Source organism: Microcebus murinus, chromosome X (assembly GCF_040939455.1).
Source record: "Microcebus murinus isolate Inina chromosome X, M.murinus_Inina_mat1.0, whole genome shotgun sequence".
Classification (NCBI taxonomy): domain Eukaryota; kingdom Metazoa; phylum Chordata; class Mammalia; order Primates; family Cheirogaleidae; genus Microcebus; species Microcebus murinus.
Genome location: NC_134136.1, coordinates 12984420 through 13011632, shown reverse-complemented (window position 1 = coordinate 13011632; position 27213 = coordinate 12984420). Strand labels below are relative to the sequence as shown.

At 38.4% G+C, this 27213-nt stretch overlaps 1 pseudogene; it reads left to right on the top strand.

Annotated features, from left to right (window-relative positions):
- The first annotated feature begins 8791 nt into the window (after window positions 1-8791).
- The window catches only part of LOC105856796 (cytoplasmic 60S subunit biogenesis factor ZNF622 pseudogene), a 76632-nt pseudogene continuing 58210 nt past the window's right edge, over window positions 8792-27213 (top strand).

Below are 27213 nucleotides of genomic sequence, written 5' to 3'. Positions count from 1 at the left end.
CCCTCCCCTGACCCTACCCGCAGCTGCCCAGAGAGACAATACAGCCACCAGTCGGAGGCACCTCCAGGGAATGGGACCTTCCCTTTTGGGGCCCTACAGCTGACTAAGGGGAACTCAGACTGTGAGCTCTCTACCCACCAGCCCTCCCAGGTGCTGCTGGCATGGTGATCCCAGGATAATGGGGCAGACCCTGAAGCTGAGAGACATTGACCCAGCTTGGGCTCCATGTGGGTGAATTGGGACTGTCACTCCTCTCCCTGGTGGGGTTATAGTTTGAACTCTGGAACCCAGAGGTCAGACCTGCAGACCACATCCCTTGCACCGAGGTCTCGCATTGCCCGGGGCACAGAAGGGATATACATGAACAGCACACTGAGGTGTCTGTGCCTTGAGGGGCAGATCAGCGACCTAGAGGGCAACCCTCCCCCCAAAGGGAGGCTGTTCACCCAGCCCAGGTGGCGTTCCTGTGCAGGGAAACTCCCAGCCGGCATCACAGGCAAGGAAGGCCTGGTGGCGTGTGGTCTGGCCTGCTGGCGTGTGGTCTGGCCTGCTGGCAGAGTCACAGGAGTAGCCGCAGAGCTGGAGACAGTGGAAAGAAGAGAGGCCCACTCCAGACTGCGGGTCTCAGACAGCCCCACCCCCACACACAGACTTTATGGCTGAGCCGGGCCACTCCAGCCCCTCGTGACAGCTTTCCTGGAAGCAGATAACAGAACTTTGACCCCTGCTAACGACATTGGTGGTGCCTGAGGGCAGGCTTACCCAACCCAGCTCCGCTCAGACTCTCTCCTAGACCAGCCCTCACCGAGGGGGAGAAAAGGACACACCTGGATGTCCCAGGGCCCCACCCACCACCTGAGGCACTAGAGTGCCTCTCTACAGTAATAAGAGCTGATAACAGGACACAAACACAACAGCGTAGCCTGTTCCTCCAAGCAAGCGCCACCTACTGACAGGGAGGACATCCTGCACACCCTTTTCATGGTACCTACTGACTCATTCATTATACAGGGAATGGTCGAATCTCACCCACAGACACCACCTAACGCCTCAGAAACTAAACAAGGCGTGTGAATACCCAAACAAAAACCTAAAGAAAAGAAGCAACAACTGATAGACATGGGAAGAAATCAGCGAAGGAACTCCGGAAATATGAAGAATCAAACGGAAATCACACCCCCAAAGAGGAGAACCAGCTCCCTAGAAATGGACACCAACCAAAATCAGGCAACCAAAATGACAGAAGAGGAATTCCGTATGTGGATCATAAGAAAACTCACCAACCTGCAAGAACAACTCAATAACCAACACAAAGAAACCAAAAAAAGCCTCCAGGACCTAGAACAAAACTTCGCTAAAGAAATAGACACAATGAATAAAAGTTTAACTGAACTCCTGGAAATGAAGAATCAATTCAGGGAACTACAAAATACAGTGGAAAGTCTCAAGAACAGGGTAGATCAAACAGAAGAAAGAATCTCAGAGATTGAAGATAACACCCTCCAACTAAATAAAATAGTCACAGAGATAGAGCAGAGAAACAAGAGAGAAGAGCAAAGCCTATATGAGATGTGGGATTATGTGAAGAAACCTAGGTGAGGGTCATAGGGTTACAAGAAGGGGAAGAAGACAACACTCAATGGCTGGACAAGCTATTTGAAGATATAATAGAGGAAAATTTCCCAGGCCTTGCTCAAAATCTCGATATACAAGTTCAAGAAGCTCAGAGGACCCCTGGGAGATTCAATGCAAACAGGAAGACATCACAACAATGCATTCATCAGACTGACCAAAATATCAACTAAAGAGGCCCTTCTAAGAGCTGTAAGACAAAAGAAGCAAGTGACATAGGGAAAGCCAATTTGAATAACATCAGACTTCTCTAATGAGACTTTACAAGCAAGGAGAGACTGGGGCCCCATTCGCACTCTACTGAAACAAAACAATGCCCAGCCTAGAATCTTATACCCTACAAAACTAAGCTTCGTATATAAAGGAGAAATAAAGACATTCCCAGACAAGCAACGTCTCAGAGAATTCACCAAGACAAGACCAGCCCTACAAGAAGTACTCAAAACAGTGTTACGCATAACAGTGTTACGCAACAAAGATTAAAGGCCAGATAATACAATGGCTCAAGACAGAAATCAAAGCAACAACATCCAACCCAACAGAATAAACAATAATCTACCTTCCCTATCAGTTCTCTCAATAAATGTGAATGGCTTAAACTCTCCACTCAAGAGACATAGGCTGGCTGAATGGATAAGAAAATACAGGCCAAGTATATGCTGTCTTCAGGAAAAACATCTAACCTCCAAATATGCCTATAGACTAAAAATAAAAGGGTGGAGATCAGTATTCCAAGCAAGTGGAAGCCAAAAGAAGGCTGATGTGGCATTTCTAATTTCAGACAATATAGTTTTTAAAGCAACAAAAGTAGTGAAAGACAAAGAAGGTTATTATATAATGACCCTCTTCAACAAGAAGAGATAATAATTTTAAATATATATTCACCGAACTTAGGTGCACCCAGATTGATAAAGCAAACCTTACCGGAGCTAAGCAAATGGATTAATAGCAACTCCATAATCACCAGAGATTTCAACACACCATTGACGGCACAAGACAGATCCTCCAAACAGAAAATTAATAAAGAAAAAATGGGCTTAAACAAAACACTAGAAAAATTGGGTCTGACTGACATTTACAGAACATTCTACCCCAAATCCACTGAATATACATTCCTCTGATCAGCTCACGGGACATTCTCTAAGATTGAACATATCCTAGGACAAAAAGTAAACCTCAAGAAATTCAGAAAACTAGAAATCATACCATGTATGTTCCCAGATCACAGTGTGTGGGGCGCGGTGGCAACGCCATTCCAAGATGGCGCCCGCTTCTTGGTCAAACCCTGTTGTTAGTCTGACAAACAATTGCTCAGCGCATGTGCAGAGTTTGTCTCCTCCCTTCCAAGTGCCTTATCCAATCAGACAATGCCCAGTGTACTTACTGCCTTTATAAGCAGCCGCTGAGAACGCCTCAGCGTCTTCCGTATCATGTAAGCCTAAAGGGAACCCCATTAAAGCACGGTCAGAAGAACTCCGGTTGCCGTGTCTTCCTTGCTGGCGAGGCGGGCGCGACAAGTGGTGCCGAAACCCGGGAACTTGAAACAACTTTGAGGCACCAGCGGAAGACGACCTCGGAAGAGGTAGAGTTCAGAACTGACGTGTGGGACGGCCAAAACTCCCCTGCTTCCAAAAAATGGGTAATATTCTGCTGCGGCACCTTTTGTGGCCTATTATCATGAAATGCCTGTATGATGAGACTTCAGGCCCGCGCGTAGCAGCTAGCCAAAGTGCACTGAGTGACTTGCAAGAAGCAAGCTCAGAGAGAAGCAGTAAGGGAGGTACCGCGGTAAAAGGTGGAAAAAAGGAATATAGAGCTCAAAAAAGGAAAATGCAGGGAGGGAAAGCGCAGCCCGACCTGCAAAGGGAGAGAAAGAAGAAAAGGGAGAAAGAAAGAAGAAAGGGGAGAGAAAGAAAGAAGAAAGGGGAGAGAAAGAAAGGAGAAAAAGGGAGAGAAAGAAGGAGAAAAAGGGAGAGAAAGAAGAAAGGAGAAAAGGGAGAGAAAGAAGAAAGGAGAAAAGGGAGAGGTAGAAGAAAAGGGAGAGGTAGAAATGTAAAGGTACCAAAAATAAAAATGACAAAGGAAAGGACAGGACAGAAGACAGAGGAGTTTCGCCGGAAGCATGCGAGAAGCAGAGAGAGGCCCGCGCGGCTGCGTGCTCCTCGGGCAGAGGCGCCCGCCTTTTCTCCGCGCGGCGTGTGCGGGACACGGGGTGACGGAGACGCAGCCCCGCAAGGGACGCCGTCCAGAGAGGAAGCTGGCCTACTTGCTCTGTTGCCTGGACTAAAGTGGTGTGGCCTCAGCCTAGCTCTATGACTCTGTTTAGATCTCGCAGAGATTTTGGGATCACAGCTGCGATTCATACTGCTCAGGCTCTCAACAATCTATCTGCTGGAGTAGCCGCAGCCCTCGACACTCAAGCCTGAATCAGCGAGCGGATTTAGTACAGGACCAGGTGGACACTCTTTGGCAGCTTGCGCAGCTGGGTTGTGAGTGGAGAATGACCGGCCTCTGTGTCACTTCTGTGCTCTGAGAACTTTACCTTTGCCGCTAATCTTTCTAAACAGCTGTCTAGGCATCTAACAGGCAACTGGTCTGAACAGTTTGATTCCTCACTCAGAGACCTGAGACTGGCCATCGTGCACGTGAACTCCACTCGTGTGGATCTGAGCCTTGCCACAGGACTGACAGCATGGATTCAACAAGCCAACCATCATCTGAAGGAATGGTCCGGTCTTGCAGCCGTGGCCGTTTTGCTGATCGTTGCGGCTGTTGGCGGACTGTGGTGCATCTGTAGGCTGCAGGCCCAGAGACCGAGTGACCATGTGGTATTGGCACAGGCATTTGCTGCGCTTGAACTGGGACAGTCTACACAGGTGTGGTTGACCATGCTTAAGGGTTAGCCTAGGTTTGGGTTGCACCCGCTCCTACCCCCAGGCATTTGGCAGACATGGCCTTTGCACCAGAGAAGGCATGTCCTCAGTCCCACAACCAGCCTTTGCACATCTCAGAGTTTTGCTCATTGCACGAGGTAAGGTGGTTGTTGTTGGGTAAGTGAGGCTCTGCATCCTTGATCGCACTATCGAAGGACGGTGCTGAACGGTTGCTCAGTTCTCATTTAATTAATAAAATAGGGGGAGATGTGGGGCGCGGTGGCAACGCCATTCCAAGATGGCGCCCGCTTCTTGGTCAAACCCTGTTGTTAGTCTGACAAACAATTGCTCAGCGCATGTGCAGAGTTTGTCTCCTCCCTTCCAAGTGCCTTATCCAATCAGACAATGCCCAGTGTACTTACTGCCTTTATAAGCAGCCGCTGAGAACGCCTCGGCGTCTTCCGTATCATGTAAGCCTAAAGGGAACCCCATTAAAGCACGGTCAGAAGAACTCCGGTTGCCGCGTCTTCCTTGCTGGCGAGGCGGGCGCGACAACAGTGGAATAAAACTAGAAATCAACCCTAACAGAAACTCACATTTATATACAAAATTGTGGAAATTAAACAATCTCCTAATAAATGACTACTTCATAAATGAAGAAATCAAGATGGAAATAAAAAAAAATGCTATGAAGAAAATGACAATGGAGAGACAAGTTATCAAGTCCTCTGGGACACAGCTAAAGCAGTTCTGAGAGGTAAGTTTATCTCCATAAATGCCTATAACCAAAAGTCAAAAAGATCACAAATAGACAATCTGATGAAATGACTCAAAGAGCTGGAAAAAGAAGAACAGACCAGCCCCAAACCCAGCAGAAGAAGTGAAATCAACAAGATCAAATCAGAACTAAATGAAATTGAAAACAGGGAAGTTATTAAGGAGATTAATAAAACAAAAAGTTTATTCTTTGAAAAAATAAACAAAATTGACACACCATTGGCTAAGCTAACAAAAAGCAGAAAAGAGAAATCTCTAATAAGCTCCATCAGCAACAAAAAAGGAGACATCATAAATGATCCCAAAGAGATACAAGATATAATTTATGAATACTACAAAAATCTTTATGCACACAAACTGGAAAATGTGGAGGAAATGGACAAAATTCTAGAAACACACAGCCTCCCTAGGCTCAACCATGAAGAAATAGATTCCCTGAACAGACCAATCTCAACAGCTAAAATAGAAACAATAATTAAAAATCTCCCTAGAATCAAAAGTTCTGGTCCATATGGTTTCACACCCTAATTTTACCACACTTACAAAGTAGGACTAGTACCTATCTTGCAGAAACCATTCCACAACTTTGAGAAGAACGGAAACCTCACCGACACCTTTCATGAAGCAAATATTTCTCTGATACCAAAACCAGGAAAGGATGCAACTAAAAAAGATAACTACAGAGCACTATCCCTAATGAATATAGACGCAAAAATTGTCAACAAAATCTTAGCTAAGTGAATCCAGACGCTTATCAAAAAAATAATCCATCACGACCAAGTGGGCTTCATCCCGGGGATGTAGGGATGGTTCGACATGCGTAAATCTATCAGTGCAATTCACCACATAAACAGAAGCAAAAACAAAGGCCACATGATTCTTTCAATAGATGCCGAAAAAGCTTTTGACAAAATTCAACACTCTTTCATGATACAAACACTTATTAAAATAGGCATAGAAGGAACATACCTAAAGTGGTACAAGCCATATATTACAGACTCACAGCAAACATGATACTGAATGGGGAAAAATTGAAAGCATTCCCACTTAGAACTGGATCAAGACAAGGCTGCCCACTATCTCCACTTCTATTCAACATAGAGCTGGAATTCCTGGCTATAGCAATCATACAGGAAAGTAAAATTGAAGGTATCCAAATAGGGGAAAAAGAGATGAAACTTTCACTGTCTGCTGATGATATGATATTATATTTAGAAAACCCCAAAGATTCAACCAAGAAAATCCTGGAACTGATAAATGAATTTAGTAAAGTCTCAGGATACAAAATCAATACATAGAAATGAGAGGCATTCATATACACCAACAACAATCAAATTGAGAACCAAATCAAAGACTCAATTCCCTTCACAGTAGCAACAAAGAAATTAAAGTACCTAGGAATATACTTAACCAAGGAGTTAAAAGACCTCTACAGGGAGAACTATGAAACACTGAGGAAGGAAATAGCAGAGGATGTAAACAGATGGAAATCCATTCCATGCTCGTGGTAGGCAGACTCAACATCATTAAAATGTCTATACTACCCAAACTGATCTACAGATTCAATGCAATACCTATTAAAATCCCATCAGCTTTCTTCACAGATAGAGAAAAAATAATTTTACGTTTCGTATGGAACCAAAGAAGACCCCGAATATGAAGAGCAATTCTAGGCAACAAAAACAAAATGGGAGGCATTAATATGCCAGATATCAAACTATACTACAAAGCTGTAGTAATCAAAACAATCTGGTATTGTCACAAAATAGGAATATTGACCAGTGGAACAGATGTGAGAATCCTGATATGAAACCATCCTCATATAGCCATCTAATCTTTGACAAAGCAGACAAAAACATATGCTGGGGAAGAGAATCCCTTTTCAATAAATGGTGCTGGGAAAACTGGATCGCCACTTGTAGAAGGCTAAAGCAGGACCCACACCTTTCACCTCTCACAAAAACCAACTTACGCTGGATAACAGACTTAAACCTAAGGTATGAAACTATTAGAATTCTAGAGGAAAATGTTGGAAACACTCTCCTAGACATCGGCCTAGACAAAGCGTTTATGAAGAAGTCCCCAAAGGCAATCACAGCAGCAACAAAAATAAATAAATGGGACATGATCAAACTATAAAGCTTCTGCACAGCCAAAGAAACAGTCATGAAAGTAAACAGACAACCTACAGAATGGGAGATAATTTTTGCATCCTACGCATGCAATAAGGGGCTTATAACTAGAAGATTCTTAACACTCATGAAAATCAGCCACAAAAAATCAAATAATTCTATTAAAAAGTGGGCAAAGGACTTGAACAGAAACTTTTCTAAAGAAGACAGGTGAATGGCCAACAAACCTATGAAAGAATGCTCGACATCTCTAATCATCAGGGAAATGCAAATCAAAACCACAATGAGATATTACTTAACTCCAGTTAGAATGGCCTTTATCAAAACGTGTCCAAATAACAAATGCTGGCAATGATTCGGAGAGAGGAACACTCCTACACTGCTGGTGGGACTGCAAACTATTTCAACCTCTGTGGAAAGCAATATGGAGATACCTTAAAGCGATACAAGTGAATCTACCATTTGATCCAGCAATCTTATTATTGAGCATCTACCCAAAAGGTCCAATGACACTCTACATAAAAGACTCCTGCACTCGAATGTTTATAGCAGCACAATTCATAATTGCAAGGCTGTGGAAACAGCCCAAGTGTCCATCAATCCAAGAATGGATTAATAAAATGTGGTATATGTATACCATGGAGTACTATTCAGCTCTAAGAAACAATGGTGATATAGCACATCTTATATTTTCCTGGTTAGAGCTGGAACCCATACTACTAAGTGAAGTATCCTAAGAATGGAAAAAGAAGCACCACATATACTCGCCAGCATACTGGTATTAACTAGCAGCACCTAAGTGGCCACATAGGTACTACAGTAATAGGGTATTGGGCAGGGGGGAGGTGGGAGAGCATATACATACATAATGAGTGAGATGTGCACCATCTGGGGGATGATTATGCTGGAAACTCAGACTTATGGGGGGAGGGGGAAAGGGCATTTATTGAAACCTTAAAATCTGTACCCGCATAATATGCTGGAATATAAAAATAAAAAGAGAGAGAGAGCTTGATAAATTCAACCCAAGGGGACACTGCTTTTTAGGAGAAAAATAAAATTTACAGTCAGTCTGGTGTGTGAGGGGACTTGCTCTTCCACTGCAGGCCTCTGGGCTGATCGGGGAGCTGCTCAGTATCTGTGCAGATACATTCCTCCAGTGAACTGGTGCAGCAGAGATCTGGCACTTGTCAATCTCAGGTTTCTGCAACCAATACCACTTTGATCACAGTTACATATGGAGCCAGGTCCACTTAGGAACCAGCCTTCCAGCAGTAACTTTTGCATCACTATGCCATGGCAGGGAAGGAACAGATGCCCTACTGTGTCATGCCCTATGAGTGGGAGCTGAGCATTCATCCCACTCCAGTATGAAAGATGAATGAAGGAGGAACCCCAGATGCCACGGGCACTATTTGGGAAGGCTGGGGCAACTGCCTCAGTGGATCATTGGCATTAGGTGAGAACTTTTGATGATCAGTGGTTTAGACCCTCCTAAGAGGACATTGGACTGCTGAGAAAAATCCCTGCCTATGTGAATGTGCATCAGGAGCCCCCAGGCTGGTATAACACCCCACCATATAGGTGGTTCTGCCCCTGAAATTCCCAGAGACAGCTCTTAAGCTCTCACTGTGCTCAAGCCCAAGGTTCTGCCCTGTAGCTACAGAGCCCTCACCAGGCCAGTGACTCCACCACTGAGACCCTAGAGTTTTGCCTGGACTGCAGGACCACACCACTGATTCCCCCCTTCTACTGCTAGGTTGGCAGAACCTCCTCGAAGTTCAACACTTTACTCAGGATCCTCCATCCCTGAGCAGTCATAACTCCTGAACTTCATTTGAGAGAATTTCCAGCACAGAAGAACAGGTGCCCTGTAAATCCTGTTAACCCAGAACTGAGAGAAGAAGAACCACATGAGAAGAAACAAGCAAAAGAACCCTGATAAAATTAAAAAAATAAAAAATAAAATACCTTGATACCCCCAAGGGAAAATACTGGAACTACAATAGCAGACTCCATCCATAAGAACATTGCGAAAATGACAAAAATGGAGTCAGAATACCGATGGCAAATAAGATCAATAGAATTGAAGAGAAAGTTGAAAACCAAAAAAAAAAAAAAAAAAAAAAAAAATACACCAAAAATGTTTCAGAAATTCAATGAAAAATATATCAGAGAACTAGACAACATAATAAAGGACATAATAGAACTTAAATAAATGAAAGTAATTTGGGGCATTTCACAACAAAAAGGAAAGCTTTAACAACAGACTAAATCAAGGAGTTGAAAGAATCTCAGAGCTTGAAGACAAACCTCCTGAGATAATCCACTCATTCATGGAGGCAGGGAAGAGAATTAAAAGTGTGTGTAATCACTGAGAGAGATAGGGGACTATGTGAAGTGAAATAACATTCAAATTATAGATATCCCTGAGGGAGAAGAAAAAAGAGCTAACAGCAGGGAAAACTTATTTGAGAAAATTTTTCAGGAAATCTTCCCTGGTATCACCAGAAATTCAGACATACAGACACAAGATGGATATCAAACACTGGGAAGTTTCATAGCAAATAGTTAATCTCCCAGACACATAGTAATCAACCTTGCCAAAATGAAAGTGCAAGCAGCAAGATGAAAGAATCAAATAACCTACAAAGAAAACCCATTAAACTAACTGTAGACATCTCTGCAGAAACCTTAAAGCCAGGGGGGGCGGAGCAAGATGGCGGACGAATAACACCGCCAGACAGAGGGTCTCTGCAGAAAAGACCGATTCTAGCAGAAACTAGAGGAAAGAAGCAAGAAGATGAGCATACAGCGGACAAGGGCCGGAAGGAGGGGTACCTGAGACCCCGGGAGACTCCACGGGAGGAGGCTGCGGAGGAGAACTGGAGGCTGAGACCACCGGAGCAGCCCGGAGACCAGCGGCAAGGGTAGGTGGATCTGCTGTTTCCCCTCCCCTGCACTCGGGACTGCTGGCTGGCTCCCCAGCGGGTGGAGAGACCTGCGGACATCAGCCCGGAGACTGCCGCCGCCAGCCAACGGTGAGCCTGTAGCAGACGTGGCACCAGGTTCCCAACTTCCTCCGGGCACCTCCGTGTGCACGGACCCCAGCAGGCGCCATATTGCCTCCTCCTCCCCTCCGCCGACCCTACCCGCGGCTGCCCAGAGAGACAATACAGCCACCAGCAGGAGGCACCTCCAGGGAACGGGACCTTCCCGTTTGGGACCCCGCCGGCCCACCCAGGTGCTGCTGGCACCGTGTTCCCAGGAAAACAGTGCCGACTCAGAGGCTGAGAGACATAGACCCAGCTTGGGCTCCCTGTGGGTGAATTAGGACCGGAAATCCTCTCCCTGGTGGGAATACAGTTTGAACTCTGGGACCCAGAGGTCCGACCTGCAGACCAGATCCCCTGCACCGAGGGCTAGCATTGCCCGGGGCACAGAAGGGTTATACGTGAACAGCCTACTGAGGGCTGTGTGCCTCCAGGGGCGGATCGGCGCCCTAGAGGACAACCCTCCTCCCAGGAGGAGGCCTTGCACCCAACCCAGGTGGCATTCCTGTGCAGGGAACCTCCCCGCCGGCACCACAGTCTGGGGAGGCCTGGTGGCTTGTGGTCTGGCCTCCTGGCAGAGGCCCAGGAGTAGCTGCAGAGTTGTGGAGGGTGGAAAGAAGCGAGGCCTGCTGCAGACTGCGGGTCTCAGACAGCCCCACCTCCACAACCAGACTTTCTGGCTGAGCGGGACCATTCCCGCCCCACCCTGACAGCTTTCCCTGGAAGCTGAGAACAGAACTTTGACCCCTGCTAACGGCCTGAGGGCAGGCTTATCCAACCCAGCTCCGCCCAGAACGAAAGCTGATAACAGGACTCAAAATCAACACCATAGCCTGTTCCCCTAAGCAAAGGCCACCTACTGACAGGGACGGCATCTTGCACACCCTTTCCACGGCATCCACTGACTCAATATACAGGGAGTGGTCCAATTTCACCCACAGGCACCACCTAACGAATCAGAAACTAAACAAGGTGTGTGAATACCCAAACAATAACCTAAGGAAAGAAACAACAACTGATCGACATGGGAAGAAATCAGCGAAAGAACTCAGGAAATATGAAGAACCAAACGGAAAACACACCCCCAAGGAGGAGCACCAGCCCCCTAGAAACGGACACCGACCAAAATCAGGCAACCAATATGACAGAAAAGGAATTTCATATGTGGATCATAAGAACACTCACCCAGCTGCAACAACAACTCAATAACCAACACCAAGAAAACACAAAAAACCTCCAAGAAATGGAACAAAGGTTCAACAAAGAGATTGACACAGTGAAGAAAACTTTTACCGAAGTCCTGGAGATGAAGAATCAACTCAGAGATCTACAAAATACTGTGGAAAGTCTCAGGAACAGGGTAGATCAAGCAGAAGAAAGAATCTCAGAGCTTGAAGATAACACCTTCCAATTAAATAAATCAGTCACAGAAATACAGCAGAGAAACAAGAGAAAAGACCAAAGCCTACAAGAGCTGTGGGATTATGTGAAAAAACCTAACGTGAGGGTCATAGGTTTAGCCGAAGGGGAGGAAGACAACACTCAAGGGCTGGACAAGCTTTTTGAAGATATAATAGAGGAAAATTTCCCAGGCCTTGCTCAAAATCTCGATATACAAGTTCAAGAAGCCCAGAGGACCCCTGGGAGATTCAATGCAAACAGGAAGACGTCACGTCATGCAGTCATCAGACTGACCAAAGTATCAACTAAAGAGGCCCTTCTAAGAGCTGTAAGACAAAAGAAGCAAGTGACATACAAGGAAAAGCCAATTCGAATAACATCAGACTTCTCTAATGAGACTTTACAAGCAAGGGGAGACTGGGGCCCCATTCTCACTCTTTTGAAAAAAAAACAATGCCCAGCCTAGAATCTTATTCCCTGCAAAATGAAGCTTCATATATGAAGGAGAAATAAAAACATTCTCAGACAAGCAAAGGCTCAGAGAATTCACCAAGACAAGACCAGCCCTACAAGAAGTACTTAAAACAGCGTTATGCATGGAACATCATAATAATAATCCACGGATATAAAAACAACCAAAACCCAAAGATATTAAAGGCCAGATATTACAATGGCTCAAGACAGAAATCATAGCAACAACATCCAACCCAACAGAATGATCAGTAATCTACCTTACCTATCAGTTCTCTCAATAAATGTGAATGGCTTAAACTCTCCACTCAAGAGACATAGGCTGGCTGAATAGATAAGAAAATACAGGCCAAGTATATGCTGTCTTCAGGAAACACATTTAACCTGCAAGGATGCACATAGACTAAAAATAAAAGTGTGGAGATCAATATTCCAAGCAAATAGAAGCCAAAAGAAGGCTGGTGTGGCAGTTCTAATTTCAGACGATTTAGTTTTTAAACCAACAAAAGTAGTAAAAGACAAAGAGGGTCATTATATAATGGTGAAGGGCACAGTCCAACAAGAAGAGATAACAATTTTAAATATATATGCACCCAACTTAGGTGCACCCAGATTCATAAAGCAAAGCTTACTGGAGCTAAGCAAATGGATTAATAGCAACTCCATAATCGCCGGAGATTTCAACACCCCACTGACGGCACGAGACAGATCCTCCAAACAGAAAATTAATAAAGAAATAATGGACTCAAACAAAACTCTAGAACAATTGGGTCTGACAGACATCTACAGAACATTCTATCCAAAATCCACTGAATATACGTTCTTCTCATCAGCTCACGGGACATTCTCTAAGATTGACCATATCCTAGGACACAAAGAAAATCTCAAGAAATTTAAAAAAATAGAAATCATACCATGTACCCTCTCAGATCACAGTGGAATAAAACTAGAAATCAACCCTAACAGAAACTCACATTTCTACACAAAAACGTGGAAATTAAACAACCTCCTACTAAATGATTACTTCGTAAATGAAGAAATCAAGACGGAAATAAAAAACTTCTATGAAGAAAACGACAATGGAGAGACAAGTTATCAACTCCTCTGGGACACAGCTAAAGCAGTTCTGAGAGGAAAGTTTATCTCCATAAATGCGTATAACCAAAAGGCAAGAAGATCACAAATAGACAATCTAATGAAACGACTCAAAGAGCTGGAAAAAGAAGAACAGACCAACCCCAAACCCAGCAGAAGAAGTGAAATCAACAAGATTAAATCAGAACTAAACGAAATTGAAAACAGGAAAGCTATTCAGGATATTAATAAAACAAAAAGTTGGTTCTTTGAAAAAATAAACAAAATTGACACGCCATTGGCTAAGCTAACGAAAAGCAGAAAAGAGAAATCTCTAATAAGCTCCATCAGGAATAAAAAAGGAGATATCACAACTGATCCCAAAGAGATACAAGATACAATTATGAATACTACAAAAATCTTTATGCACACAAACTGGAAAATGTGGAGGAAATGGACAAATTTCTAGAAACACACAGCCTCCCTAGGCTCAACCAGGAAGAAATAGATTCCCTGAACAGACCAATCTCAACAGCTGAAATAGAAACAGCAATTAAAAATCTCCCTAAAAAGAAAAGTCCCGGTCCAGATGGCTTCACACCTGAATTTTACCATACTTACAAAGAAGAACTAGTACCTATCTTGCAGAAACTATTCCACAACATCGAGAAGAATGGAAACCTCCCCAACACCTTTTATGCAGCGAATATTACCCTGATACCCAAACCAGGAAAGGATGCAACAAAACAAGACAACTACAGACCAATATCCCTAATGAATATAGATGCAAAAATTTTCAACAAAATCTTAGCTAACCGAATCCAGACACTTATCAAAAAAATAATCCACCATGACCAAGTGGGCTTCATCCCAGGGATGCAGGGATGGTTCAACATACGTAAATCTATAAATGCAATTCACCACATAAACAGAAGCAAAAACAAAGACCACATGATTCTTTCAATAGATGCAGAAAAAGCTTTTGACAAAATTCAACACCCTTTCATGATACGAACACTTAAGAAAATAGGCATAGAAGGGACATACCTAAAAATGATACAAGCCATATATGACAGACCCGTAGCCAACATCATACTGAATGGGGAAAGATTGAAATCATTCCCACTTAGAACTGGAACCAGACAAGGCTGCCCACTATCTCCACTTCTGTTCAACATAGTGCTGGAAGTCTTGGCTACAGCAATCAGACAGGAAAATGGAATCAAAGGTATCCAAATAGGGGCAGAAGAGATCAAACTTTCACTGTTTGCTGATGATATGATATTGTATCTAGAAAACCCCAAGGATTCAACCAAGAAACTCCTGGAACTGATCAATGAATTTAGTAAAGTCTCAGGATACAAAATTAATACACAGAAATCAGAGGCATTCATATACGCCAACAACAATCTAATTGAGAACCAAATCAAAGACTCAATTCCCTTCACAATAGCAACAAAGAAATTAAAGTACCTAGGAATATATTTAACTAAAGAGGTAAAAGACCTCTACAGGGAGAACTATGAAACACTGAGGAAGGAAATAGCAGAGGATGTAAACAGATGGAAATCCATACCATGCTCGTGGATCGGCAGACTCAATATCATCAAAATGTCTATACTACCCAAACTGATCTACAGATTCAATGCAATACCTATTAAAATCCCATCAGCATTCTTCACAGATATAGAAAAAATAATTTTACGCTTCGTATGGAACCAAAGAAGACCCCGAATATCAAGAGCAATTCTAGGCAACAAAAACAAAATGGGAGGCATTAATATGCCAGATATCAAACTATACTACAAAGCTGTAGTAATTAAAACAATATGGTATTGGCACAAAAACAGGAATATTGACCAGTGGAACAGATGTGAGAATCCTGATATAAAACCATCCTCATATAGCCATCTCATCTTTGACAAAGCAGACAAAAACATATGCTGGGGAAAAGAATCCCTCTTCAATAAATGGTGGTGGGAAAACTGGATAGCCACCTGTAGAAGGCTAAAACAGGACCCACACCTTTCACCTCTCACAAAAACCAACTCACGCTGGATAACAGACTTAAACCTAAGATATGAAACTATTAGAACTCTAGAGGAAAAAGTTGGAAACACTCTCCTAGACATCGGCCTGGGCAAAGAGTTTATGAAGAAGTCCCCAAAGGCAATCACAGCAGCAACAAAAATAAATAAATGGGACATGATCAAACTACAAAGCTTCTGCACAGCCAAAGAAATAGTCATGAAAGTAAACAGACAACCTAGAGAATGGGAGAAAATTTTTGCATCCTATGCATCCGATAAGGGACTGATAACTAGAATATACTTAGAACTCACGAAAATTAGGATGAAAAAATCAAATAACCCCATTAAAAAGTGGGCAAAGGACTTGAACAGAAATTTTTCTAAAGAAGACAGAAGAATGGCCAACAAACATATGAAGAAATGCTCAACATCTCTAATCATCAGGGAAATGCAAATCAAAACCACAATGAGATATCACTTAACCCCAGTGAGAATGGCCTTTATCAAAAAATCTCCAAACAATAAATGCTGGCGTGGTTGCGGAGAGAGAGGAACACTCCTACACTGCTGGTGGGACTGCAAACTAGTTCAACCTCTGTGGAAAGCAATATGGAGATACCTTAAAGCGATACAAGTGAATCTACCATTTGATCCAGCAATCCCATTGCTGGGCATCTATCCAAATGATCCAGTGACACTCTACAAAAAAGACACCTGCACTCGAATGTTTATAGCAGCACAATTCATAATTACAAGGCTGTGGAAACAGCCCAAGTGCCCATCAATCCAAGAATGGATTAATAAAATGTGGTATATGTATACCATGGAGTACTATTCAGCTCTAAGAAACAATGGTGATATAGCACACCTTATATTTTCCTGGTTAGAGCTGGAACCCATACTACTAAGTGAAGTATCCCAAGAATGGAAAAACAAGCACCAGATATATTCTCCAGCAAACTGGTATTAACTGAGTAGCACCTAAGTGGACACATAGGTGCTACAGTAATAGGGTATTGGGGAGGTGGGAGGGGGGAGGGGGGCGGGTATATACATACATTGTGAGTGAGATGTGCACCATCTGGGGGATGGTCATGATGGAGACTCAGACTTTTGGGGGGAGGGGGGGAAATGGGCATTTATTGAAACCTGAAAATCTGTACCCCCATAATATGCCAAAATAAAAAAAAAAAAGAAAAGGAAAAAAAAAAAAAAAAAAAAGAAACCTTAAAGCCAGAAGTGTTTGGTGACCCTTTTTCAATCAACTTAAACAGAACAATGGCCAGTCTAAAATTTTGTATCCTGTAAAACTAACCTTCACTATCAATGGAAAAATTAAGAATTTCTAGACAAGCAAACACTGAGGGCACTTGTCATGACTAGACCTGCCCTGCATGAAATACTCAGAACAGCATTATGTAGAAATCAGCACAACGGATACCCACTCGTGTAAAATCACTAAAAAAAAAAAACCCTTCAAATTCAAAAATCTTATAAAATAATATAACAAGTGGTAAAACAAAGCAGTAAGGGATTACCCAATAAGATGGACATATCAACATTCCACATATCAATGCTTTTAATTAACATTAATGGACTGAATGTTATTCACAAAATACATAGGCTGGCTGAAGAAATGAGAAACCACAACCTAATTATGTGCTGTTTGCTGAAAACACATCCAAACCACAAGGACACACACAGATTAAATGTAAAAGAATGAGAAGAAATATTCCACGCAAATGGATACCAAAAGAGAGGAGGAGTATCTATTATCATATCAGATAAAATGTACATTAAGCCTACATGTTAAGAGAGAGAAAGAGCGTCATTATATTTAGCAATTTAATAGGAAGACATATCAATACTAAATATATATGCATCAAACACAGGAGCTCCAAGATACATAAAGCAAATTTTACTGGAGCTAAGCAAATAAATAAATATCACCATCATAATTGCTAGGGAGATCAACATCCCACTGCATGAGCTTGACAAATCATCAAGCATAAAATAAGTAAATAAACAATAGACTTAAACCAAACTCTAAATCAAATGGATGTAACAGACATTTATAGAACATTCTACTAAAAAACTACAGAATACACATTCTTCTCAACAGTATGTTGGACATTATCCAAATTAATCATATCTTAGGTTTTAAAACAGGTTCCAACAAATTAAAAAACAAAATCAAAATCATACCAAGTACTTTCTCAGACCACATCAGAATTAAACTAGAAATCAATCACAAGAGAAACACTCAAACTTATAAAAATCATTAAAATTAAACAATCAGTTGCTGAATGATTCTTGGGTGAAGAATGAAATTACAACAGAAATCAAAAAGTTCTTTGAATTGAACAACAAAGGAGGCACAATTTATCAAAATCTATGGGACAAAGCAAAAGCATTAATCAGAAGAAAATTGATATCCTTAAATGTATACATCAGAAGACAGAAATATTAAGGAATTAGAAAAATAAGAAAAAAATAAACCCAAAGCCAACAAAAGAAAACAAATAACAAATATCAGAGCAGAACTCAATAAAGTGGAAAACAAACAAACAAAAAACAATTCAAAAGATTAATGAAACTCAAAGTTGGTTCTTTAAAAAGATAAAATCAACAGACCTTGTGCTAGATTAACCAAAAACAGAAGAGAAAGGACCCAAATAAGCTCAATCAGAAATAAAAATATTTGACATTATAACTGATACCACAGAAATACAAAAATCATCCATAAATATTACATAAATCTCTACACACATAACCTTATAGAGCATAAAATAAATGGACAAGTTTTCAGAAAAACACAACCTACCAAGATTCAACCATGAAGAAATAGAACTTCTAAACAGACAAATAATGAACAGTGAGATTGAAGCAGTAATCAAAATGCCTCCAAAAAAATACCTGGACCAAATGGATTCACAGCAAAATTGTACCAGACCTACAGTAAAGACCTGGTACCAATAATACAGAAAATATTACATAATATTGAGGAGGAATTCCTCCCTAACTCATTCCATGAAGCCAGTATCAACTTGGTACCAAAGCCAGGAAAGAACACAACAAAAAAGGAAAACTATAGACCAATATCTCTTATGAATATAGATGCAAAAATCCTCAATAAATACTAGCAAACCAAATTCAACAGAACACCCCAAAATAATACACAGGGACCCCAAGTGGGCTTCATCCCAGGAATTAAATGATGATTCTACATACAGAAATTCAATAAATGTGATTCACCACTTAAAAAAGGCAAAGAGAAAGACCATATGATCATCTCAATATATGTAGAAAAAGCATTCAACAAAATTCAGCACACTTTCATGATAAAAATGCTCAAAAAACTAGGCACAAAAGGAACATGTCTCAGAAATATAAAGGCATATATGACAAACCAACAGCTAACAACATACTTAATGAGAAGTTGAAAGCATTTCTTATAAGAACTGGAACAAGACAAGGATGTCCCCTGTCAACACTTCTATTCAACACAGCGCTGGAAGTCCTAGTCAGAGCAATTAATCAAGAGAAAAGAATAAAGGTTATCCAAATCAGGAAATAAGATGTCAAACTATTGCTCTTTGCTGATGACATGATATTGTATATAGCAAAATCCCAAGGATTCCACCAAGATTGTCCTGAAAGTGATAAATAAATTCAGCAAAGCTTCAGGATACAAAACCAATGTACATAAGTCAGTAGCATTTCTATATACCAATAACAGTGAATCGAGAGTCAAATTAAAGACTCAATACCATTTACAATAGCTAAAAAGAAAATGTAATACCTGGGAATATACTTACCCAAGCAGGTTAAATATCTGTACAAGGAAACCTATGAAACTCTGAGGATAGAAATCACAGTGTATATAAACAATGAAAAAATATTTTATGCTCATGACTAGGTAGAATTACATTGTCAAAATGTCCATACTACCCAAAGTGATTTACAACTTCAGTGCAATCACCATTAAGTTACCAAAGTCATACTTCACAGATCCAGAAAAAATAATTTTATGCTTCATATGAAACCAGAGAAGACCTTGTATAGCAAAAGCAATCTTAAGCAAAAAGAACAAATTAGGAGGCATCAATTTACCAGACTTCAAACTATACTACCAGGCTATAGTAACCAAACAGCATGGTCTTGGAACAAAAATCGAGACCTACACCAATAGAACAGAACAGAGGACCGAGTTATAAAACCATCTAGGTACTACTGACTGATCTTCAACAAAGCAGATAAAAGTGTACACTGGGGAAAAGAAGCGGTATTCAACAAATGGTGCTGGAAAAAATGAATAGCTACATTCAGAAGAATGAAACAGGACCCCTATCTCTTACCAGTCACAAAAATTAGTTCAGGTTAGTTAAAGACTTGAATCTAAGGCATGAAACTATAAAAATTCTACAGGCAAATGTAGGATAATCTCTTCTATATACTGGCCTAAGCAAATAATTTATGACTAAGACCTGAGTGACAATCATGGAAACAATAAAAATTAATAAATTTGATTTGATTAAAAAGCTTCTGCAAAGCTAGGGAAACAATAAATAAAGCAGATAGACAACATATAGAATGGGAGAAAATATTTGCAAGTTACACATCCAAAAAAAAGCTGATATCTAGAATTTGCAAAGAACTCAATCAAATCAGGAAGAAAATAACAATGCTATTAAAAAGTGGCAAAAAGACAGGAACAGAAGTTTCTCAAAAGAAGAAAGACAAATGGCATATAAACTTATGGAAAAAAAGTTCAATATCACTAATTATCGGGGAAATTCAAATTAAAACACAGTGAGATATCGCCTTACCCCAGCCAGAATTGCTTTTAATAAGAAGTCTAAAAACAACAGATGTTTATATGGACAGAGAGAAAGGAATACTTGTCTACTTTTGGTTTGAATGCAAATTCACACCACCCTTATAGAACATTATGGCATTTCCTCAAAGGACTAAAGGTATGCCTACCATTTGTTCAAGCAATCCAACTACTGGGTATCTACTGAAGGGAAAAGAAGACTTTTCATCCAAAAGACACCTGTAATTTAATGTTTATTGCAGCACAAGTCACAATTGTAAAGGTATGTAATCAATCCAAGTGCCCATAAATTTATGAGTGGTTTAACAAAATGTATGTGTATAACATGGAGTACTGATCAGCCATTAAAAATATTAATTAATGCCATTTTCAACAATCTGTATGGAACTGGGGAGTGTTTTCCTAAGTTAAGTATCTAAAGAATGGAAACACAAACATCACATCTTCATTATTACATTTGAACTAACTGATGAGCACACATGTGAGAGGAGGGAAAAATAACCTACTTAATGGGTAGGTTACCTAATGGGTAAAATAAACACTATTTGGGTGATGGGCACACCTATAGCTGAAATTCAAACATTATAAACATGATTCATGTAACTTAAAATATTTATAATCCCTTAATACTTTGAAATAATAATAAAAGAAACCTTAGGGGTATTTATTTCCACTGGATTTGCCCTACAAAAATGGAGTCATTCAGTTTGAAATAAATGATGCAAGAAAATAATTTAAGTGTATATTAATAAATAGAAATCTATAGTAAAGAGACTAATATGTTCAAATATTTAAATAAGTATTGTAATTTTGGTGTGTAATTCCACTTACAATTTTTTACATGATTAAAAAGACAAATGCTTTAAAGTGATGAACAAACTGTATTATGTGGTGAACAGTGTGAAGATATAATTTGTGACAGCAGTAACATAAAGGGATAGGAGATCTTAGTAATAGCTTAATTTTTGTATATGATGGAAGTAAAGATACATCAATTCAAATTAGATTGTTATAACTTAAGATGTTATATATAATTCCAATTGTAACCACATATTAAATATCCATATAACATACACAAAAAGAAAGAAGAAGTAAATGAAAATATGTCAATATAAAAATAAACTAAATACAGAAGAAGGCATTAATGGGAAAAATTAGGCACAAAAATGCTAATAGACATAAAGAAAATAAATAGCAAAATGGCAGCAGTAAGACTTTTATTATTTGGAGCTACATTTTGTGTAAGTGAATAAAGATTTCCAAAAAAAAATGTAGCGATAGGAAGAAAAGATTAAGAAAACATGATACAATTATATTCTGATTGCAAGTAACTTATTTTAAGTTTAAACTTGTGGGGGGAGGGGGGCAAGGGCATTATTTGAAACCTTAAAATTTGTACCCCCATAATACACTGAAATAAATAAAAAGACAAAATATGTTGAAAATATGGAAAAAGATATTTTATTACAATAGAACCCAAAAGATAGCTGACATGTCTATACTAAGACAAAACAGACTTTGAGTCAAAAACCATTGCAAAAGAAAAGGAAGAACATTAAATATTGGATAGAAAGTCAATTAGTAAGGAAGACATAACAATTAAAAACATATATGCACCACACAACAGAGCTCCAAAGTATAGGAAGTAAAACTGACAAAGCTGAATGGAGAAATAATAGTTCTACAGTAACAGTTGAAAACTTTAATACTCTACTTTGTTTTATTTTCACATTTATTGAGGTATGATTGACAAATTAAAAATTGTATATATATATATATATATATATATATATATATAGTACACCAGGTGATGTTTTTATGTTAATGTACCTGTGTAATAAATTCTACAGTCAAATGAGTTAACATGTACATAAGGTAATGTATTACTTTATTTTGTGATGAGAACACTTAAGATTTATTCTCTTACCAAATTTCAAATGTACATGATTATCAAATATATTTACCATGCTGTACATTAGATCTTCAGAACTTATAACTAAAAGTGTATACCTATTGACCAATATTTCATCATTTCACTTATTCACTAGCTTCTTCCAATCACCATTCTACTCACTGTTGCTCTAAATTTAACTTTTTTTAAGTTTCCATGTATAAGTAAGATCATGAAGTATTTTTCTTTCTCTGTCTTTTTTTATTTCACATAAGTAATATCCTCCAGGTCCATCCACGCTTTCCCAAATGGCATGATTTGTTTTCTCTTAATGCTGAATAATATGAAGGGACTTCAAAAAGTTCATGGAAAAGTGGATTTGAAAGTTTAAAACGGAAAGTATAAACATTATTTCTCAACATAACCTCTATCCAAGTCAAGAAAATTTTGTAAGCAATGATAGAAACCATTTAGTCCATCCCAAAATAACTCAGTGGGAATTTAACCATATTAATGCATTTTTTTACATTATTAACTGAAAAAGAATAGATGCCCATTAAAGATATTTTTAACATTAAGAAGTAAAAAGAAGTCAAATATGTCAAATCAGGACTATAGGATGGAATCCCAAAGATTTAATATTGAAACTTTCACAAAATTACCCTTATTAGTGTGAAGAATGAACAGAAGCATTAGCATGGAGGAGAAGGACTCTCTGGTGAAAATTTTTTGGCATCTTTCTGATAAGGTGTTGGCCAATTTTCTCAAAACACTCACATAATAACTAGATGATATTGCTCTTTGGCCCTGTAGAAAGTCAACAAGCAAAATGCTTTAAGTATTCCAAAAAGCTCTTGCCATGATCTTTGCTCTTGACTGGTCCACTTTTGCTTTGACCAGACCACTTCCACCTCATGATAGACATTGCTTTGATTATGATTTTTCTTTAGGATTGTACTGATAAAGCTATGTTTCATTTCATGTCACAATTTTTCAAGTAAATGCTTTAGGATTTTGATTCCACTTGTTTAAATTTTCCATTAAAAGATCTACTCTTTTTTGTAACTGGTTTGATAATAAGTTTTGGAACTCATTGAGTGGAAAGTTTGGTCAACTTTAATAAAGAGAAAAATTTAAAATTTTAAATTATGGAGTAATTAAACAACACACTACTAATCAACCTCCAAATTAATAAAGAAATCACAAGGCAAATAAAAAATACCAAATGAAAACAAATAAGCAATACACCTAAACTCATGTGATGTAGTTAAAGCAGTGCTAAGAGAGAAATTTATAACTGCAAACACGTGAATTAAAAAGATCTCAAATAAATAACCTAACTTTAGTCTGTGAAAAATTTGGAAAAGGAGAACAAACTAAACAAAAAGACAGGTTAGAGAAGAAAATAATAAGATTAGAGTGTAGATAAATGAAACAATAGAAAAATTAATTCAAGAAAAGTTAGTTCTTTGAAATGAAAAACCTTAGCTAGATTGACTAAGAAAAAAAAAGAGGATTCAAATTATAAAACTCAGAAATAAGAGGGAAATTACTATTGAATTTGCAGAAATAAAAATGACTATAAGTGAATAATAAAAGCAAGTGTATGCCAAGGAATTGGATATGTTTAAGAAATGGAAAAAAAAATTTCTGGAGACATGAGATCTTACAAGATTGAATCATGAAGAAAGGATGAATCTGATTATACTAATAAGTAGTGAATAGATTGAATCAGTAGTAAGAAGTCCCCCAAAGAAGCAATGCTGTAGGTCCTACAGCTTTACTGATGAATTTTATCAACTATTTGCAAAGGAATTAACACCAATCCTTCTCAAACTGTTAAAAAATATTAAATAGGGAAACACACTTTCTAACTATTTCTAAGAGATCAGAATTACATTAATATCAAAGCCAAAGGCATTGCAAGAAAATAAAACTGAATGCCAGTATCACTTATAATTCAAAAAATAATTTATTACTTATTGATTCAAAACTCCTCAAAATGTACTAGCAAATTGAATTCACCAACATATTAAGAGGACTATACACCATGATTATAATTAATGTAATATCATTGGCTCCCCAAAATTCATATATTGAATTCCTAAATCTCAATGGCATTTGAAGGTAGACTATTTGGGAGATAATTAGGTTTTGAGATGAAAACCTTCATGAATAGGTTGGACTTTAGGGATGGACTAAATGACTAATATTATTTCATACAAAAGTGTGTTGACATTTATGGAGTTATTGATGATAAATAAAGTTAATACCTTTAATTCCTTTATTTTAATTTCATATTTCCATGACATTTTTGAAATTTCCTCATATAGCTTCTAGAAGATTTCTCAGAACTCTTACAGGTAATTAGAGAGTGGAGTAGTATATTAAAGTGCTGAAAGAGAGATTTTAAAAACCCTGCCAAATAAGAATACTGTGCCCAGCAAATTTATTTTTGCAACATGAAGAAAAGATCAAACAAATACAACCTGAGGGAATTCCCCAACACCAGAACTCTCCTAAGAAAAATGCTGAATAAAAGTTGTCAATCTGAAAGAAATGGATAATAATGTGTAATAAGAAAACATCTGAAGATATTAAACTCAACTGTAGAAAAAAGAAAACAAAAACATTCAGAACATTGTAATATATTTTAAAGTAAGAAAGCCACTTATATCTTAAGTATAAAGACTAAAAGACAAAACTATTAAAATTAATACTAATGACAACAATTATTTCAGAGATAGGCAATATAAACTGATGCAACTTGAAACATCAGTAAGTCAAAATGGAGGAGGGGGTGGTGTTAATATATAAAGTTTGTTGTTATTCTGGTTTTCTGTGTAATCAAAGTTAAGTTGTTATCAGTTTAAAATAAATTGCTATAACTATAAGAAGTTTTTTGTAAGCCTCATGGCAACCACAATGGAAAACTTCATAATAGATATTCTAGTAATAAATAGAATCAAATAAAAATGTACTACTAGAAAAAAATCACTTAACTCCAAAAGAAGACAGTAAGAAAGGATGAAAGAAAAAAAAAGATATATTTCTGAGTTATCTAATCTGTTCCATTGATCTATGTGTCCCGTTTTATACTAATACCATTGTTTTTGTTGCTATAGCCTTGTATTATAATTTGAGGTTGGATAATATGATGCTTCCAGATTTGTTCCTTTTGCTTGGGATTGCTTTGGCTATTCAGGCTCTTTTGAGATTTCCTATAAATTTCAGAATTTTTTGTTATTTCTGTGAAAAATTATGTTGCTAATTTGATGGGAATTGCATTTAATCTATAAATCACTTTGGGCAATATGGACATTTTGACACTATTCAGTTTTCCAATCCATGAACATGGATATATTTTACATATTTTATCATCTTCAACAATTTCTTTGATCAATGTCTTGTGGTTCTCCTTAAAGAAACTTTCACCTCCTTGGTTAAATATTCCTAGGTAATTTTGTTTGTTTGTTTGTTTTGCAACTATTGTAAGTAGGATTGAATTCTGGACTTGATTCTCAGCTTGGCTGATGTAAGTATAGAGATATACTACTGATTTTTGTATAACTGGGTTAATTTTGTAACCCGAGACTTGACTTACTATATTAATATCAATTCTAGGAATCTTTTGGTGGAGTCTTTAGGGTATTCTAAATATAAGATCATATAATCAGCAAACAGGGATAGTGTGACCTCCTTTTTTTTCAGATTTGGCTGCCTTTTCTTTCTTTCTGTTGCCTGACTTCTATGGCTAGAATTTCCAGTATTATGTTGAATAAAAGTGGTGTCACTAGACATCCTTGTCTTGTTCCAGATCTTACGAGCAGTGGTTTCAACTTTTTCCCATTCAGTACAAGACTGGCTATGGGTTTGTTATGCATAACTTTTTAATTTAGAGCTTTGTTCCTTTTATGCCTAGTGTGTTGAGGATTTTTATCATGAAGTGGTGCTGGATGTTACCTAATGTTTTCTCCGCATCTATTGAGATGATCATATGGCTTTTCTTTTTCAGTCTATTTCTGTGGTGGATCACTTTATTTATTTGTGAATGTTGAATGATCATTGTATTCCTGCAATGAGACACAATTAATTATGGTTAATTATCTTTTTTATGTGCTTTCAGATTTAGTTTTCTAGTATTTTGATGAGAATTTTTACATTTAAGTTCATCAAGGATATTGGTTTTGAGGTTGTTGTGTCCTCTCTGGGCTTTGGTATATGGGTTATAGTGGGTTTGTAGAATAAATCAAGGAGGGTTCCCTCCTTCTCAATTCTATGGAAGGTTTCAGTAGGATAAGTGTCATTTCTTATTTATGGGTATTGTAGAATTCAATTATGAATGCATCTGGTCATGGGCTTTTTGTTGTTGCTGTTGTTGGGTGTTTTATATTATTATTACTGATTGAATCACACTACTCATTATTGGTCGATTCAGGATTTTTATTTCTTCCTGATTCAAGCTTGGGAAGTTGTACATTTCCAAAAATGTATTCATTTCCTATAGATTTTCTCATTTGTGTGCATAGAGGTATTCAAAGTAGTCTCAGATGATCTTTTGCATTTCTTGTAATGTCTCTTTTTTCATTTCTGATTAAACTTATTAGAATCATATCTCTTCTTTTCTTTGTTAATCCAGTTAATGATCTATCAATTTTGTTTATCTTTTCAAATGACCAATTTGTAGATTCATTGATCATCTCTCATAATTTTTAGTTTCAATTTTATTTAATTATGTTTTGCTATTTGTTATTTATTTACTTCTGCTGGCTTTTGGTTTGGTTTCTTCTTGTTTATATAGTTCCATGAAATGTGATTAGGTTTTTAATTTGTAAACTTTGTTTCTTTTTGATGTATGCATTTAGCGCTATGTTAAATAGAAGGGACATTGCTTCTATGCAACTAAATACTTAAAACTGCTTTTCCTATGCAAATCAAAACTGCAATGAGATATCACTTATCTCCAGTAAGAATGGCTTTTATCAAAAAGTCCCCAAACAATAAATTTTGCCGTGGATGCAGAGAGACAGGAACACTCGTAC